This window comes from Eumetopias jubatus, unplaced genomic scaffold, assembly GCF_037043125.1.
Source record: "Eumetopias jubatus isolate StellerSeaLion01/CBP00866 unplaced genomic scaffold, mEumJub1_p1.0 scaffold_8, whole genome shotgun sequence".
Taxonomy (NCBI): Eukaryota; Metazoa; Chordata; class Mammalia; order Carnivora; family Otariidae; genus Eumetopias; species Eumetopias jubatus.
In genome coordinates this window covers 65,375,851-65,395,411 of record NW_028274814.1, presented here as the reverse complement: position 1 = coordinate 65,395,411, position 19,561 = coordinate 65,375,851, and the positions used below count along the sequence as shown (strand labels likewise).

At 41.3% G+C, this 19,561-nt stretch overlaps 1 pseudogene; it reads left to right on the top strand.

Moving 5' to 3' along the window:
- Positions 1-5,940, top strand: part of LOC114216601 (10 kDa heat shock protein, mitochondrial pseudogene) — a 53,762-nt pseudogene extending 47,822 nt beyond the window's left edge.
- Positions 5,941-19,561: the final 13,621 nt, after the last annotated feature.

Sequence of the window (19,561 nt, the reverse complement as noted above, 5' to 3'; positions counted from 1 at the left end):
GCACTGGTCATAGGATGACTTTAGCCAAAAAATGCTACGGGAATAGCAAGTACATGTTCCCAAGGCAGGAGTGTGCTGGCTGTGTTTCTGATGCCAATGTGTTTCTCCACACACTGCTGCTAATAGTTTTGTGAGGTGGACACAAAAGTTTACATGGACCTGTGTGTCTTCAGGGAGAAATGAAGGAAGGCAGCAGAAATGTGAGCGGGTCTCATCTTTACAAGAGATGGAACCAGTGTCCTGCTCATGTAGCCTGAGGGCCAGCAGCACCAGTGCCACCTGGGAGCTTGTCCGAAGTCTGGGTTCTTGGGCCACACCCCCTACTACCGAATCAGAAATTGTGAGAGAGCTTTAGAATCTGCATCTAAGCAAGCTTCCGTGTGATTCTGCTACACAAAAGTTTGAGAAGTTTTGAAACAGATGGTCTTAAATAGCTAAACTTCAATTATTTTTTTTTTTCTGAGAGAGAGAGAGAGAGAGAGAGAGAGAGAGAAAGGGAGAGAGAACAAGCTGGGGGAGCCAGAGAGGGAGAAGCAGGCTCCTTGCTGAGCAGGGAGCCCGACGTGGGACTCGATCCCAGGAACCTGGGATCATGACCTGAGCCAAAGGCACCAACTGAGCCACCCAGGCGCCTCCAGTATTTTTATTAAAATGAAACCAAGAGGACAACTTGGGTGGAAGCAGCCTCCATGCTATGATGGCAAAGAGAAAAATGCAGAAGGCACCATTAACTCAATGCCCATCTAGCATTTCTCTGGCCCCCCTCCCAAGAAGCATTCTGCAAACCATTTATAGGTGGGCACTTCTAGTGCTATCCTTTTAGAAAATCTCTCAAAAATGCACACGTAATGCAAAGATCCATAAATGCTTATGAGCAGCTTTAGGGGATGAAAAAGAAATAAAGGATCAGAGAAAGTAGTATCTGCAGAATCAACTGACCTGTTGAATAACCCATGGCATCCGCCTTAACCTTTTATATCCTAGAGCTTTGGTTTTGTTTTGTTAATTTGAGTCTGTGGCAGTTCAAGGACACGATAAGCTCCTTGAAATTTTATGCAAACTTGTATGTGGATGTTCATTTTTCAGCGGATAGGGTCGGTAGTTTTCATAAAATATTCAAAAGGGTTCATGACTCAAAAAAGATTGAGAACCACTGTGTAAAAAAGGGGGGTTATTGAACGCTGGCCAGGTATTAAATGCAACTTGAAAATCAAAAAGATTGGCTTTCTTACCCCAGAGCTTCTCAGCCTAAATTCAAACATGGAAAAGAATTAGCTCTGTGGGTGGCATTTTTCTTTGTATATATAATATATCCTTTTAGGACTTATAACCTCATAAATAGCAATTTTATGCCTGTCAGCATTGTTTTGGCTTAAGAGGGTGGAGTTACAAATTCTGCTGGCCTCATTCCAGATCCACCATCTTGCTTCCATGGCCTCTGTGGGTGACAATAGGCTTTTAAAAAACCTAAATAAGGACATATAGGCACACATAAAGTTCAACGTAATTTTGTCCTAAGTGCTTCTTTCTCTTTTTTTTCCTTCATATACAAAACCCCCACCATCTTTTATTTCATTGGCTTCCCCTCTGTTTTAATTCTGTTCACAATGTGGCAGAGTTTTCACCGTAAAAGACAAAGTGTCATAAGGAAGCTTGGTGCTAGTATGTGGTCATACAAGAATTCTTTTTTAGATCATAGAGTCAAGCCACCAGAGAGGGAGTTTACTGGGAAAATAGTGGTAAACTTTTAAGGGGCTGATCTATGCTGTCTTGGGTGGGATCCAGGTATCTCTCACTTAATGTCTTAACTGGGCAGAGTATATGCCTTACTCATGTCAGGTTCTTGCACACTGCTGGAAAGAGAGATAGGGTCAGCTTATCAGTTATGGGGATGGATGGAATGACAAGTAAAAAAATAAAAAATCTAAGCTGCTGCTGCATACACAGGAAACAGAACCTCATTTGTAACTGTTTATGTGTTTATTTGCAGTGGTAGATCTAATGGTCCAACAGCCACTTTGGCACAGGGAGTAGAAAGGTGAAGAAGTCTGCTGTATGTCTGCCTGAGTTCTTGGGTCTCTGATCCTCCCTCTCCTGCTTTGCCTTTCTTCTGGTCTACTCAAACCTGGTTTTCTACTCTTCTCTCAAGGTCATGGCTGCTATTTACTGCCTTCACTCTTTGTGTCTCTACATCTTCTCTACTCTACCAACAGGCCATACTCTTGTCTTCACTTCAAGCACCCCAAAGGACAAGATCCGATTGGTTTGATCTCTCACCCTCTTGGATACAATGTCTCCATTGGGAAGAACTCTAGAGGCAGTCCTTTGGATGGTCAACCATTGCACCATTGTATCAGGAGACCCATTCCTGGGTAAATGAGTGTGGATACATTTATCATGGTAAAACCACTTGTGAAGATTTTTACGACAAAAAGTTGTGAATATGGCAACTGTCTTCAAAATGAGGCTAAGTGTATGGCAGGCTGTGATAGGCAGAATAATATCCTCCAAAGAAGTCCACATTCTAATCATCAGAGTTTATGAATATGTTACCTTCCATGGCAAAGAAGACCTTGCAGATTTGGTTGGCTAAACAGCTCGAGGTGGGAAGATTATACTGAATTATCTGAGCGAGCCCACTGAGAGAGGCACAGAGAGAGATTTAAAAATGCTACCCTGCTGGCTTTGAGGATGGAGGAAGGATCCATGAGCCAAAGAATGCAGGCCACTTCTAGAAGCTGAAAAAGACAAGGGAATGGATTCTCCCTCCAGAAGGTTTGATTTTAACACCTTGTTTTTGATTTCCAACACCTTGATTTTAACCCAGTGAGGCTGTGTCAGACTTCTCATCTCCAAAACAATAGATAGTGCACTTGTATTATTTTAAGCCATTAAGTGTTGGGTAATTCTTTATAGACGCAACAGGAAACTGATAGAGAGGCTCTTAAAACATCCTCTCTGAAAATATCTCCTAGTGATAAAAAAAAAAAAGGCTTCAGGGGGAATTATAGATTAATTCATCTTCATTCCATTCGGGGCACAATTTATCTACTACTCTCCTACTTGTCCACACAGACTTTTCTATAATCTATTCTCATTGATTGGCTTGGCTCTTGACTAGCCAGAAAACCTTGATGTCACTTGAAGTTTGGTTGAGCTGACCCTCCAGTGAGTGTGTGTATAACCCAGACTTGGCCATAGTTGTTGACCCAGGGATAAACCCAGAATGCAAACATAAGATTCTCTGGCAGAACCATGGGCGAAGACATTCTCTTTAAGCTGGTGACATATGAACATAGGGCTTTAGGGGAGCACCATACCATGTATAATGAGCCAACCAAAGACTGGAGAGATAGAGCCCTAACTTCATTGTTTTAGCACCTGGACTGACCTGTTCCTGATGTTGGGCTTATTCTTGGCCTTTCTAATTAAACAGTTTCCACATTTAATCCATCCACACATCCTGTTAGTTTATTTTCAAAATAAGCCCAGAATCCAAGCTCTTGTCAGCACAGAGCGGCTGCTCCCCGCTCCAGCCCACAGTCATCTCCCTGGATCCCTTTGGCACCTCCTGCCTGGGCATCCTGCTCATGCCATGGCTCTCTTCACTCTGTTCTTAGCCCAGTGGCAGAACAACATTCTGAAAATGTCACTCAGATCACGTCACTCCTCCATTGTCTCCCTTCTTTACTCGGAGTCGAAGTCAGAGTCTTTGCAGGGGTCCACAGGACCCTCGGTCAGTGGCTCCCCCCTGCCTCTTACCTTTCTGATTTCACACCCTTCAGGTCCTTGCTCAGACACCATCCATTTTGCCTCATGCTTTAGCTTTCTTCACAGCACTCTTAAGATCCATATTTTATTCCTTTGTCTTAAAAGACACATTTGGTGACTTGCTACAAATTACACATTTGTCTGTCAGCACATTTGGTGCCCTGCTGCAAATTACAAAACCCTGACCTTTCCTCCAGGCTAATGTTGTAGCCGACTGAGATTCAAGGCTTGGCTGTAGAGTTCAGATCTGCTTTCAGCCCCACCTGCCCTCTCCTCTGGGCTCTGTTGGGCTTTGCACAAACTGTAAACGTGTGTGTGTGTGTGTATGTGTGTGTGTGTGTGTGTGTGTGTGTGTGTGTATCAGCCTGTATCTTTTATCGTCTGTGCCCCCTCTCCGTGTATACTCCATGAAAACAAAAATATTTGATTTTTTAAACATTTTGTTAACTGCTGGATCCCCAGTATTTAGAATAGTGCCTGGTCCATGATAGGAGCTCAAGAAATGATTGCTAAAATAATTAATGTGTTTATATGTTTTCTTTTTGGCTTGAGCTAGCCTGAATTGGTTTTCTGTCACAAGCAAAAGAGTTCTAATATATCCACACAATGCTCAAGTATTTATGTTGAACGGCACCAGTGACATAAATGGCTGTCCTCCTGAACAACTCATCTCATGTTTTGATGTTTATGCTTCTTTGAAAATTCTTTCTGATACTGAATATCTACCTCCCTGAAAATTTGGTACATTTCTTACCTATAGATTAGGCAACACAGAAGAGATTTAATTTTTCTACCACATGACAACCCTGCAAATATTTGAAGGCAGCTATTATTACCTTCGTATCTTCTCTTGTCTTGATTAAAAACCCCCAATTTCAACTGTTTCTCATACAATGCTGTTTTAAGAAATCTTGCTCTCCTTGTTAACCCTCTTTGAATGTCTTGGGGTTTGTTGTCATTGTTGTTGTTTTGTTTTTGTGTTCCTCCAAATCAGAACTGAACGTAACACTCTGGAGATTCAACCAGTTTCGGGTAGAGCAGATTTATTACCTCTGATCTTTAAGATACTCTACTTTCCCTTTTTTTTAAAAGGATACTCTACTTTCATTAATACGATCTATGATCAAATTAACATCTTGGGAAAGTCAAAACATAATAATGATTTATACTGAACTTACCATGAATTAAATCCCCATGGTCTTTGTCCCACAGCTGTCATGGAGCCATACTACATCTCATAATTGGACAATTGACACTTGGGACCAAAATTGCCAACGCTTAGATGCTTGAGCCTTATTATCAGCCTCTGTCCTTTGCGGCTTTGTGTCAGCTTCATATTGTGTAAAATCCTGTTATTTTCATCCAAATTCTTCCCTCCCCTCTCTTCTGACCCTTTCTTTCACCCGAGGGTTCTGAGGCAGAGGTAACTTATTCCAGCATCACATTCTGGGGCTATATGGCAAGTCAGGCTTACTCATTCTGGGCTCGCACTTCACGTCCAAGACCCAGTGTCGTCCATGCATCAGAAGATACTTGTTTTCCTGCCCCGGTTCTAGTTCCCATTTCAGGAATTTGCCTAGAGCCTCAGTCTTCTCCTGCCTCTTCTTGCTAGCATCTCTCTGGGACATTAGAGCCTTCTGCCTTCCTATTGGGATACTCACTATTTCTACTGTGAACCATATTCAAACTATAATTAGAAATTATTCTCTTGTATTTAGAACATGCTAAGTGCATGAATAAGTGGAAGAGACAGAGGAGACCCAATCAGAAAGGTAGAAGAATAGATTCAGACCAAGAGGGCGGGTCTCCTTGCAGCAGTGGCAACTCCAGAGCAGAGTACGAACTGCGGCGGCCGGAGTTTTGGCAGGGCAGGCCTTTAGAAAGTTTCTTCCCCTCTTTGACCGAGTCTTAGTTAAAAGGAGTGCGGCTGAAACTGTAACCAAAGGAGGTATTATGCTTCCAGAAAAATCTCAAGGAAAAGTGTTGCAAGCAACAATAGTAGCTGTTGGATCGGGCTCTAAAGGAAAGGGTGGAGAGATTCAACCAGTTAGCGGGAAAGTTGGAGATAAAATTCTCCTCCCAGAATATGGAGGCACCAAGGTAGTTCTAGATGATAAAGATTATTTCTTATTTAGAGATGGTGACATTCTTGGAAAGTATGTGGACTGAAGTCATTATTAAAATGGCATGAGGTGAAGTTGCCTATTCCGGTGAAGTTGTGAAATCTTTCCTCATGTAAATAATTTTCATGTCTCTCTTTTGTAATAAACTAATGGTATCAAAAAAAAAAAAAAAAAGACCAAGAGAGAAAAGAGTTTCAAAGACAAAATTGCCAGCAATGCCAAAGACTGCAGAGAGATCAAATCATTTGCGCAGCAGGAAAACACAACTATGTTAGATAGAGCGTCTCTGGGTATCTGCAGTATGCAGCTCTGTCTTCAGTTCACTAGGGCACAAACACTGCACATCTTGAAAATCAATTTAAAGCTGTCATTTTAATTGGATTGAATGAATCGATCTTTGGTACACAGCTGTATTGACCATCACGTGCTGGTCTCTAGCAAGAGAAAACTAGAAATTACCTTTTGTACTGACAACCTACAACTGACAGAATGAAACAATTCCACTGCTTGCAGGCGACAGAAAAAATTCAGAGCTGCTTCCCCTTGCTCCACAGAACCAGGACAGCCGTGGGATTGTGGGAGATGCACAGGGTGCTCAGGGCTTCTCAGATCTAGGCACAGAGGGAGCAGCAAAGCAGGACCTACTAACTGCAGGTTCAGCATCAGCTCTGGTCTCTGGGAGATGCCTCTGGAAATGGCAGCTCTGAGCTGGGGCATAAGGAGAGCTGGGTTGGAGAGGGGATGTAGTGGGTATTTATCACTTTCCTGCTCTACGGCATCTATTCTCTTCTTTTGATAACACTAATAGTCTTTTAAATAAAAGTGCCCTGCCCTGACTTCGCCAAGGGTAGAAGAGTGACTCGTAGAGAACAGTTTGATTTTTTTCCTGGGACTTTGAATCTTGCATGCCATCTTGCAAAGACAGGGGGAAAAAGGCTGGTGCTCAGCCATTGCTGTGCTAGACTCCTGGTGTTGTCCTGGACCCTGCCTCTTCATAAGGAAGAGGCTTCCTCTTTCCCCTCTCTGATTGCCCCAAGAGCCACCCATGGTCCTACCAATATATTTCCTTCTTGCTTGATAGAGTTGGTTCTGTTGCTCGCAACCAAAGAACCCTGACTGATGCAAATACCATGCCAAGAAGTAGACCAGCTCCTTTTTTATTCCCCCCAATCGCAACCTGAATTTTCCTTAAAGAAGCCTGGGGAATAGAGACCCCTGAGCACTTGCTCCCCTTTTCCTCCCATGGTAGTATTAAAGCAATAGTTTCTCTTCTGACACTGATTCTCTTCAAGCCACTGTTCACCCTCGTTTCCCATATGTTGTGGCTTAAGTCACAGTAGAAAGGGAAAGCCTGAAAATCATTTGAATGTAAATTGAACTGAATTTGTAAATGAGACAAAATTAGACATACACACATGCTATCGACAAAGGTTGGGAATGGAATAAGATTAGAGCACATGAGACAAAAAACAACATAATGTGTCCCAGAGAGAAATGTGGTGACAGTTTTGCCAGGAACCCCAGCTATAATGAACACCTCTTTATTATCACTTTTCTGGGCATCCGAGAAACAGCCAAACTCTGAATGAGTGCTGGGATATATTACATTACTTTCTCTTTGTATTACAGTCAGACGTTGTTTCTGTTTACAGTTATATCTTTGGCAGGCCTTATTAATTAGCACTACCAAAACCAATCGTCTAACCCCAAATCTGATCAAGTTACAGTCTGCAATTGTGGTAGGTCCTGAGACATGCTGACTTTCCAACTAAGTTTTACCTTAGACCTAAATGGCATGTGTTTGATCAGTAAACATCCGGAGGGCATACCCAATCCTCAAGTTAATTAATGTTTATATGTTTCATCTTCCCACCAAATTTGTAAGCTTTGAGAAGACAGGAACCATGGTGTAGTGAAGAAAGCATAGACTTAGGACCAGACAGAACTGGAGCCCGTGCTCCATGCTCTGCCACTTACCACCTGTGTTAAACTTGGGCAAGTTACTCAACCATCTGAGCCTCTGTTTCCTCATCAGAAAATGGAGAAAAGTGGAGCACCCAGGTGGCTCAGTCAGTTAAGCTTCCAAATCTTGATTTCGGCTCAGGTCATGATCTCAGGGTCATGGGAGCAGCCCCACGTCAGGTTCTGCACTGGGCGTGGAGTCTGCTTGGGATTCTCTCCTTTCCTCTCCCTTTGCCTCTCCTCCCCTCCCTCTCTAAAAAAAAAAAAAAAAAAAAAAAAAAAATTAATTACAATTTAAAAATGGAGAAAAGAATCACTACATGATTATCAAACCTGTCAAGTGTATGTTAAACTTCATTCTGTTTTTTCTGTTTCTTTCTCACAATGCCTGATGTAGTATTCTGCATAAAATGGACATTAAGTAAATATCAGGCACCACCTACTCAACATTTATGGAATACTGTGTACCAGGAACTGCAACAGGTCCTGAGGACACAGCCATGAAAATTCAGCCTTCAATCAGCCTAAATTCTCCATCATCAGAAAACATGGCTGCTGATGGCTCTTGGCACATGGCTTTACATCACACAACATCAGCGTCAGAATGGCCTGAAACTTGTTCTCTATGTCAAATTCAGAATGTCCAAGAAGGACTCCATTTGATCAGCTTGTATAAGCTTTCCACCCAGTTCTAGTTAACTGGCTGGTTAACTGGCTAGAAACGTAAGCTTATTTACTGTGACTGTCTCAAGTGATACATACCCCAGAGACAATCAGCACTGGCTATAAGACAGTAGGTTCTGTAAGACAATAGTCCCTCCCTTTGATTTGTTCGGTGGGTAAGGGAACGTTTCCCAGGAGGGCTGTGCATGAAGAGGATGCTATTCCAGGCAGATAATACAGCATCTGTCCATGTCAGTGTATCTCAAGAGCAGGGTCTTTGTCTTCTTGGTCTTATTTATCTGCCTCCATCTAGTACCTGTGCACTTGTGTTTGTGGAAAGGAAGAATATAGAAAAACCAGAGAATATTGAATTGCTAATTCTGTGGCAATGGTTGTCCCTACAATGTAAGCTCAGAAAAAGGAAGAACAGTGTGGGATTTACAGAGCTCGCGGAAGAGATAGGACTTTGATTAGGCCTCCAAGAATGATTTAAGATTTGACTAAGTGAGGAAGAGGGGAGAAGGCATTTCAGAAATAACTTGGCTTATGTGTTTATGTGAGGAGTAGGGGAAAGCAATCAGGGTTCAAATGGGCCTTACTGGAACAGTGAGGAAATAGGGACAAAGAGAATAAGTAAATTATTGGAGGCAGACTATTTAAACCCCAGGAAACAGTCTGTTCCTCATGTGTTAGTGAGTAGGGAGCCATATAAGTTCTTGAGCAAGTGAGGGACACGAAAATTAATTTAGGAAGATTAACAGTTGCAGTGGTGAGGAAATTAGTCATGAAGATATTTATCTGGGAAGTTAGCAATGGAACCCTGAAATGACGCCCTGAAACAATAAATAGAAATCACTGATTTTGTGACAGATTGGAGATAGAAGCTCGATTTCAGCAAAGGGAAATTAAAAAATAACTTCAAGGTTTATAATAATAGTAATAATAATAGTGATACCACTAGAATTTATTAGATGATAGGGATCAGAGCCAGTTTGGTTTGGGTTGATGGAAATAACAACCTTAATTTTGAAATTCTAGGTAATTAATTTTGAATTCTAGAAGATGGCAAAGCATTTGAATGGAGGCAGTCAGTAGACTTCTGCAAGTGTCACCCTGAATTTCAGGTAAAATCCGAAGATTTCTTTTAGGAAGCCAAAATTGTTTTAATGATTTTATTTAACAAAGACGTGGAAAGGTCTGGACCAGGTGTTCTGTCAAAACAAGAAAGATACAATCCCCGCTTTTTAGCATCCCTTCAGTGGGGGGACATGATAAGAAAATGCATTACTACAATATTGACAATCCTATGACCCTAGACTTGGGTTTGTGTTTCTCACTATGTTTTAACTGAAAAGTGGGATTCTACGCTAAAGACAACATTAAGAAACATCCCTAAACCAGTGGGGCAGCAGCATTTGCTTTCATCGGTTGCCATGGCAGTTGAGCTTGGCATTTCCTGGAGAAATGTGCACTCAAGAGGCTGAGCTGGGGCACTCCGAAGTGGCCTCTGTTGGGCTCCAACAGCCTCCTCAGCTTGCTGTTATCTTTCACATTATGGCCCAAGTGCATGAACTACGCTTCCATTTAATAAGCTCCTAATTTTTGGAGTTATATCTTCTAGGTACATTATCTCTTCGAATTCTTGGAAGTGCCCACGCAGAGTCTCAAAGCGATGAGTAACTGGGTTTCGATTACACGGATAGCCTTTCATTCATCCATTCCCACCCAGGTGCTATACTAAGCACGAAGGTTAAGCAGTCCCTACTCTTACGGAGCTTATACTCTCCAGGGGAAGGAAGAAACGACATTATTAAAGAAATAATTTACAGTACGATACGATGCTTGCTTTCATTACAGGACAAGAAGTTATGGGAATATATACCAGAGGGAATCTAATCTGGCGGGCAAAGAAGGCCTTGCTGAAGTGACCTTTAAATGGAGACTTGAAGGTCAAGTGTTATCAGTGTAGCTCAAAGGGGACAGAAAGTGTAGTCCAGGAAAATATGTTGAAAGACATGCTGCAAGCTTGGAAGTGAGAGAGGACCTAGCTAATTAAAATCAAGAAGAATGGGTCTGAGTATTTGGATGATAGAAATGGAGAGAAAGAGTGAGGCTAACAAGTTCCTGCAGCAGGGTTAGAATGTAGGCCTCTTGGACTCTGTTACCTGCTCCTGACATTCTCCCCAAAGCCTGTTGACACATGTAAAGAATCCAGATGAAGCTGCCATTTTCAGGTGTCCCAAAAGCCAGAAAGAAATGGATTTTTCATTTCAGGATGACGGTATAGTTCCATTGCACAGGTCTGTAGTTTTAACTAGCAAGAATGAGTTTTTGAACACACTAACTCTCTAAGTCAGTACTTCCCACAAGCAACTGTGCTTTAAGACTCAGAAAATTCCAGTGGGTCATAAGGGAATTCAGAGGAGAAGTGTCTGGTGGTTTCTCAGGTTGATCATTTGAAACAATTTGCTGTCAATAGTCATTGTATAAATGACTTTTTAAGATTGAAAGTTCTAGTTAATTGTTTTTTCTCTGTATGAGAATTACTCTTATTTTTATAGTGGCTCTTCTGAGAACTGAAACTACATATCAGAAAGAGGATCATCTTCAGTCATTCTGCTGTCTTTAATCTAGAGAGAGAGTTTAATTTGTAATGTTAATCTGATACTTTTCACAAGCAATATTTTTTTTTACCTCAAAAGTATAGGTAAAAAGTGTGTGTACCATATAAAGCTGTTTTGTGCATTATCATCAAAAAATGATTAAAAGATAGTGATGAATATCTGCACATTTTGAGCAGCAACATTTACATTGAAGATCACATCTCTGTTTTGCCCTTATAATAAATGAATAAATCTAATGCTGCAAATTCTCAAGGCAACTGTGGGGAAGACAAGGAAAGTTCAGTCATTAATCACATTGTGAAACTAGACATAGCAGAAAAAGAATTGAAACAAAACTTGCTGGACCAAAAATAATCCATATTGGAAAATGTAGATTTGCCTAGTCAGATGTGAGATTCAAGTGATATTTGTTTTTCTGAGCTGTCTCCTGACCTAAAATAGATAGCAGTACTGAACAAAACATTAGACACTTCCTTTTTGGCCCAGTAAATTGGGAATTAGAAGAATATGCTTTATATATTAGAAGTGCTTCTCCAAAAATTCTTATCTAATTCAGCAGTTAAAGTTAAGGTGAAGGAAGGGATCATTCATATTGGCACAGTTAAATATTATATTACAAGGTTTAAAGAAAGGCAAAGATTTATACTGTGAGGGTATGTATAATACAAATGTAAAATGATGGATATAACCTGAAGTTACTCAAATAATTAAGCGTATGATAGATACATTCTGGAAAGATTTTCATCATCAATGAGCTCTAGAAATTTTATCTTTAAGGTTTCTTTTGTTTGTTATGAAGGATTTCTAGATAAATATTTTGGTTATGCTAGAAACAGAAATGTAGAAGAGCTTAATAAAGTTGGGGCTCATCCCAAGGTTTCCTTTGAAATTCCTGATTGTTAACATGCTAAGGAAATACTACACCTTGACCTGTTTGCTTTGTTTTTCCATCAAGGATGTCCCTAAGGCTCATGAAATCATGCCTAATCTTTCTGTTTCCCTTTTCCTTTCCCTTAGCCCTACCCCAAATCCCTGGATTGCTTCCCGAGAATATTTCCTGGCATGGGCCCCTCTGTCCAGCTGCAAGCTCCCACCCTGGCCACTGTCATCAGCCCCACCTTGGCCGGCAGCCACCATCCCTCTGTGCTCTTTGTTAGTGTGTTCTACACAAAACTTCTGGAAATACTTTTTCTCAGTCATGCCATTTCCTGGCTCAGCTCCTGCTTCTCTCTGTCTCTCTCTTTCTCTCTCTCTCTCTCTCTCTCTCTCCCCTCCACCCCACCTCTTATTTTTACCAACCATCAGTTCTCTGGGATGGATGGACTTCACTGTATCTTTCACAGATTCACTTAGCAAATATTTGTTGAGGGATTGACAACACGGGACTCGTCTTATGGAAAGCCCACTCTGGCTACTGTGTGGAAATTGCCTTGCGGTGGGTGTGACAAGAGACCCCATGGGGTGGGCAGTTGGGAGTTTAGTGCAGAAACCCCAGCAGGAGATGTTGATGTCTTGAAGCAGGGTCTTGGCAGTGGACATGGGGTGAAATAATTGGTTTTACAACCTGTTTAGGGAGTGTATATCCCCTATTCCTACTTTAACCCTCCGTACCTCAGTTTCTTTATCTGTAAAGTGAGCTTCATGACCTGCTTCCTAGAATTGTTTTAAGGCTTACAAGAGATATGCCTTCAAGTGGTAAGCCCAGTGCTTGGCCCATTGTAAGATCGTATCAATGTTAGTCACTACACTACTGCTACGATTAATCCTACATCTGACTCTTTTCAGACTAATACACAATTCTGAACACTTTGTTTAATTTCTTTCTTTCTTTTTTTTTTTTTTTAGAGAGAGAGTGAGAGCAGGGGTGGGGCAGAGGGAGAGAGAGAATCTTAAGCAGGCCCCGTGCCCAGCGTGGAGCCCAACACGGGGCTCAATCTCACAAACCTGAGATCATGACCTGAGCCAAATCAAGAGTCAGATGCTTAACCAACTGAGCCACCCAGGTGCCCCTGAATGCATTGTTTTTTTATGCTTTCGATTATATTTACTCTATATGAATTCATATTCATAAAAAATAATTAAGTATAGTTGACCCTTGAACAACATAGGGGCCAGGGGTTCTGACCCCCCACACAGTTGAAAATACAAGTATAGCTTTGACTCAGAACTTAACTGCTAATAGCCTACTGTTGACTGTACCTTACCAATAACAAATACAATTGATTAACCCATATTTTGTATGTTGTATGTATTATATATTTTATTATATATTGTATTGTATAATAAAGTAAGCTAGAGTAAAGAAAATGTTACTGAGAAAATCCTAAGGAAGGGAAAATACAGTACTATACTGTGTTGATTGAAAAAAATTCCATGTTTATGTGGACCCATGCAGTTCAAGCCTGTGTTGTTCGGGGATCAACTGTAATTTGGGAGCTAGAAGAGATCTCAGGAATTGTCTTGTCTGATCTTTTTACTTACAGATTTACTAATATGGCACCACGCTAGGGAGGTGACTGGTGCAGGCTCAAACAGTTCCTCAGAACTAGATCTAAAATTAGAACCCAAGTCCCTTGACTCCCTGAGTTATGGGCCCTTTTCTATATATACTTGTTGTATTGCTAAACAAAAATTTAAACAACTTGAGGGTGTGGTCCCTCTTTTGGTGATTGGCCCAGTGCTGAGCCGGAAGCCTTGCATGAACACGTCTACTGTCACAATGGTAATCTGAAAGTTAATTCTGATACTTTCCATGACAAATTAGATTAAATGAATTTATGGGCTAAACCATTTCAATTCCTGCTCACCATATAATGAGAGAGCTTAAGGCACCCTAAAGGAGTAATACTTTATCTAATGGCCATCTTACCAGGAGTTCAGTCTTTTTGCAGTGATCTATCACTCTCAGTTTTGAACTATTCTTGGGCGATTCTAGGGCCACAATGATATGGTTAGGCTACCATTGAGTGTTCTTAGGTGAGCATTTCCAAAGGGGCTCTTCCTCCTTCCTGGGGCTCCAAGGGAGAATGGGGTTCATTGTCTCCTTAGTTCACATGGCCTCCTGTGAAAATGGCATCATCACAAAACACAGATCCACATGTCTCACATCACATGTGAAGAGGCTACCTTCTATCACCTCTACCTACTCGGCGTCTCCTACAGTCTCAGGGCTGTCCTTTCAGAAGGAACTCAGTGAAAGGATTCTTCCTTCTGGAACTTTTTTTTAAATCTTGTACTTTGTGTTCTTTGCCTTTTTGTAATCACACAAAACTAAGCCTTTCTCTTAAGTGTCCCAGTTGGAATCTTAGAACATTTACTTTCCCACTGACCCCCAGACAAGGGGAACTTCACTGGGTTCGTTATTTGGATTCAGCAGCATTGGGCCAATGGTTTTGAGACTCTTGGTGAGGAAATAAATATAATCAGAGTGTCTGCTTAGAATACCTGTAGACCACAGTCCACTATGACTTAAAAAAAAATCCATATATTTATTCTTATGCCCTCTTCTTTCTTATTCTCACTTTTAACTTAATTCCTCTTGTATTTTTTCCTTACCTGTTTTTAGCAATTTCTCCTGATAAAATTTTTTGTTAGAAAATTCCCCTCTTATTCCCAAAATTATAACACCAACTAAAACAGGAAAATAAAATTATTGTCATCTAATTCTTATAATATCCCTCCAGGAAATCCATTTTCTTGGAATCATAGAATTTTAGAATAGAAAGGATTCTTAGACAATGTGTCAGTTAAAACACAATTTGAAGTAACTAGAATATTTTATGATGGCTCAATTTAATTCAGTAAAGAAGTTTTATTTCAATTGTCAGGAAAAGTTGTTAAAGCCTTGGAAACAGGCAGGAGAGACTACGAGAGTGTCCATTAAGTGAATGTGGGGTTGTCTAGCTGACTCTCCAGGGATTATCTGACTCTATGGGTACGCACCTTTGATTATCTTTGACAAGGCTATTCACAAATCTGTAGTGATAGAGTTTTACTCATGTAGAAAACTGATGACAATGCAAATATCTCTTGTCCATAGGAAAGCAGAAGATTCCCGGTCATAGTGATGTAAATGAATTTTGTCTACTGGAGAATAAAAATATCTGTAAAAATATCTCATTTGAATCAATTTTAATATCTTACTGGTTTCCTCATTAACCAGTGAATTAAACAAAATAGTTAACAGGTGTTCGTTTTGTATTTGTATGAGAATTAGGATTTGGCCATTCAAACATTGTACTTTCACATGACTTAGTTCTAGATAAATCTATTACCTGTTTTTCTATCTTTAGTAAATAGAATACAGTATCGTTCATTAGATTCTTAAGCATTTTGCAGTGTTTCAGGGTTTTCACAGCAGACACCAGTTTGTAGGTACATAGCTATCTAAGAGAAACAAGTCCAGCATGATGACTAAGCACACAGGATTGGAACTGGAGTGCTCAGGTTGAAATCTTGACTCTGCCCCTGATCATCTGTGTGCTTGCCAGCCAGTTGCTTAACTCCTTAACCGCTTTGTGTTTCACTTTCATCTTTAATATAAATTTGATGGGAGAACTGAATGAATAAATATAGGTAAAACCCTTGGGACAAGCACACACTCTTGACTGATTAGATTTATATTAAGTCATTCTCAAAAACAGTGAAGTCTTGGATGTGGGGGCAGTCTGGTTGTGACATCTGTCACTGCACTGATCACCAGGGTTGATTCAGCTGATCTGACTGGCTAGGTGGATGTCCCCTTCCTCCCCCACCACTCCAGCTCCATGTGCGTCCCTCCCAAAGCTGTGTGCTTGGTGGAAGTGGATGACCTTCCCTGACAGAGGAGGACATTCTTGGGTCAAGGGTATACAAGTAGCTGCACTCCCCTGCTAGAGCCTCCAAACAAGCTCTCAAGGTCCATTTGTAGGAGAACGTGGGGTGGTCAAGCTTCCAAGCCTCCAGACACATCCAAATGAGATGCTTCATATGGCAGTCTGCCTTTCTTAGAAAGGAAAGGAAAGGAAAGGAAAGGAAAGGAAAGGAAAGGAAAGGAAAGGAAAGGAAGGGAAGGGAAGGGAAGGGAAGGGAAGGGAAGGGAAGGGAAGGGAAGGGAAGGGAAGGGAAGGGAAGGGAAGGGAAGGGAGAGGAGAGGAGAGGAGAGGAGAGGAGAGGAGAGGAGAGGGGAGAGGAGGGGAGGGGAGGGAAGGAAAAAAGAAAAGAAAAAAGAAAAGAAAAGAAAAGAAAAAAAAGAGGGCACCTGGGTGGCTCAGATGGTTGAGCGTCTGCCTTTGGCTCAGGTCGTGATTCCAGGGTCCTGGGATTGAGTTCTGCATCGGGCTCCCTGCTCGGCAGGGAGCCAGCTCGGCAGGGAGCCTGCTTCTCCCTCTGCCTCTCTCTCTCTCTCTCTCTCTGTCTCTGTCTCTTATGAATAAATAAATAAAATCTTAAAAAAAAAAGAAATGAAAAGAAGAGAAACAGTGAAGTCTTATCTTTTTAATTTCTGGATGCTAAATTCTGCCATAGGAAGAAAGAAGACCATTTACATTATGAGAGCCATTCTTGCCTACCTGGGGCTGGGCGAACAAGGGTGCCTGAATCTGGGCTTCAGTGAGCCATGGCCCTTGGGTTCTCACTCCAAGCTACATTCCGACTTAACCTTAGTAATGGCTTTGCAATGTGTCAACTCGGCTAGTCTGAACTACATCTCCAAGAATTCTTCTTGAGTGTTTCTCAATAGGGTAGGTCACAAGGGAGATTCCTGCAAGATTTTTCACAGGCAGAAGGGAAGCAGCAGCCATTTTGTAGTTGACAACACAGTGTTGCTGACCGCTGACTCACTTGATTGCCATCAGGCAGCAGCTGAGCCTGCAAATGATCTGCCTTCCCCTGACTCCTCCCTCGGTTTTTTTGAGGGCTACCCTCCTCACTAAAGACAGAGGCAACAAGAATAGACACAAGTTTCACTTAATCATCATAAAGTTCCAACCTACTTGTGACTGACTCTTTGTCCTGTGAACTTCAAGCTCTGGCACCACCTGCAGACACACAGCCTTACAGATACTGCTTAACCTGCCCCTGGAATTGTATGAAGCAGTTCCTGTAACAAATGCCTTTACTGATAGGTAGGTAGGCAGATGGCTGGAGAGACAGACCAATAGACAGAAAGATGACTATAGATATAGGTAGGTCCTACTGATTCTACTTCTCTTGTTGAATTGTGACTCATGCAGAATTTGGTACCAGGCGTGGGGAAGCCAAGAAAAGCTCTTTCCATTATATTTCCACTCACCCAAAAATACATATATTTTGACTCATGCTATACATATAATCTACCTTTACTGCCTAAAAATGTATCATGAACATCTTGTTCCATGAGTACCACAACCATTTTTAATGGTTAGATAATCCCTTGTAAATATGTACAATATGGACTTTATTCATAAAGTACCCTATATGAGCATTCAGATGGTTTGCAATAACAATACCACAATAAACACTTCCATACATATGTCTCTGTATACTTGTTTCACTGTACTCTTAGGATAAATTCCCAGAAAAGGTATTATTTAGTCAAAGGATCGCACAATTAAATTTTTGATACATTTTTATCAGAATACCAACTGTGTATGAAGGGACCTAATTTTTCCGAACTTCCTTGGTATTTAAATCAGGACACCCCCCACTGGATATCAAGGGTTTGTTTGGTGGACTGCACTGGGTTTATTGTAGCTGTTAGAGATCTGTCATCGAAAAAGCTCTCTAGGGGATGCCTGGGTGGCTCAGTCGGTTAAGCGACTGCCTTCGGCTCAGGTCGCGATCACAGGATCCTGGGATCAAGCCCTGCATCGGGCTCCCTGCTCAGTGGGGAGCCTGCTTCTCCCTCTGACCCTACCCCCTCTCATGTGCTCTCTCTCACTCTCTCAAATAAATAAATCAATAAATCTTTAAAAAAAAAAAAAGAAAAGAAAGAAAAAGTTCTCTGTAAGCCAATTGGCTGCTTTCCCATTCAGGAGACATCTCCATCACCAGTCTTTGAGCTCTTTGGGTCAGTGACTGACACCTGGGCCACTCAGGTCCAGTCTTCCTGTCCTCTTCCAGGAGGACACCAGGACCCTTGACGACTTATCACAGTAAGCCAGTAGCCCAGTGCTAGCTGAGGAAGCTTTCTGAAAGCAGCTTGCGTGTGGGAAGCGCCGATGTGCTTTCATTCACAGTGTTTGCAAAGTACTGAAGTAATTGGAGATCTTTAGCAGAAAATTCTTGCTGACTGAGAGAGGAAGAACTGCTGAGCTCCTTTAAACTCCCATGGCACTTACTCAGAACCATGTGAATGCATTTAAAGCCTCTTTTAGAGGATGCTAAGAGGAGTCTGAAAGTTATCACCAGAGCCCATCCAGATGGCAATGCTCACATAAGTGTTTATTTTCCATCTTGTTTAAAAAGAACGTTCTCACACTGTAGGTTGAGAGGTGGTGAGGGATCTCGCTATGGCATAATCCATTTTAACCATAGAGCATAAATATCCATTAAAATCTTATTCCAACCATGCAGTTTTTCTTTTCAAACATAAAAGAAAACAACCCTCCTCTTAAAAACAAACAAACAAACAAAAACTGTGAAAGCTGCTCGGGTCTAAGCGCAGCAGTGAAGTGACTTCTCCCAATAATCTATGGTTTTTTCTCCTCAATCTCTCTTCCCTAGTTCTTGGTCCAGGTGAAGAAACTCCAAAGCCTTTCTACTAGTATTCACATAAGAAGGAACTTCAAGTGCAGTGTTCAGTGGATAAAGGCTAAAGGAAAATCCAGTTGATCTACGGGTTCATGCCACTGATTAGTCACCAGTATCAGTGTGAATATTAGATGACTAGATTTGAGAAGTTTTATACTTGGCTTAGAGATCAGGAAAAGTACTGGCACTGGTGGACTAGGGGACTGAACACAATGAAAATAACGGACGTATGACAAAGACATAGTAGCATTCAAATAACTTTATTTCAGAAATGTGAAACAGAAGGAGCGTTTGCAAGTGAGATTTATTTAAAAGACTTGAGAAGAGTCCCACTTCTGAGTGGCTTCTTGGATGGGAGATTGTTGTCTAATTAGTAAGATAAACGTTAAGGCATGTAACCGTGTGGATGTGTTTGTGTGCTGGCAACCATTGAGATGAGTGTGCTGCTTCTTATCAACAAGGAAAACTCCTCTATCACTTGCGGTCACCTGAAATTTTTTCTTGGTTTCCCTAAAACACTCTGGTCTCTTCTCCAAACAATCCAGAAATGAAGTGCTTTCCTACTGAGCAGAGCCTCTACAATTCAGTCTGTCAACAATACCAATTATTTTTTAAACATTTTTAAAAAGATTTTATTTATTTATTTGACAGAGAGAGACAGAGCGAGAGAGGGAACACAAGCAGGGGGAGTGGGAAGAGGGAGAAGCA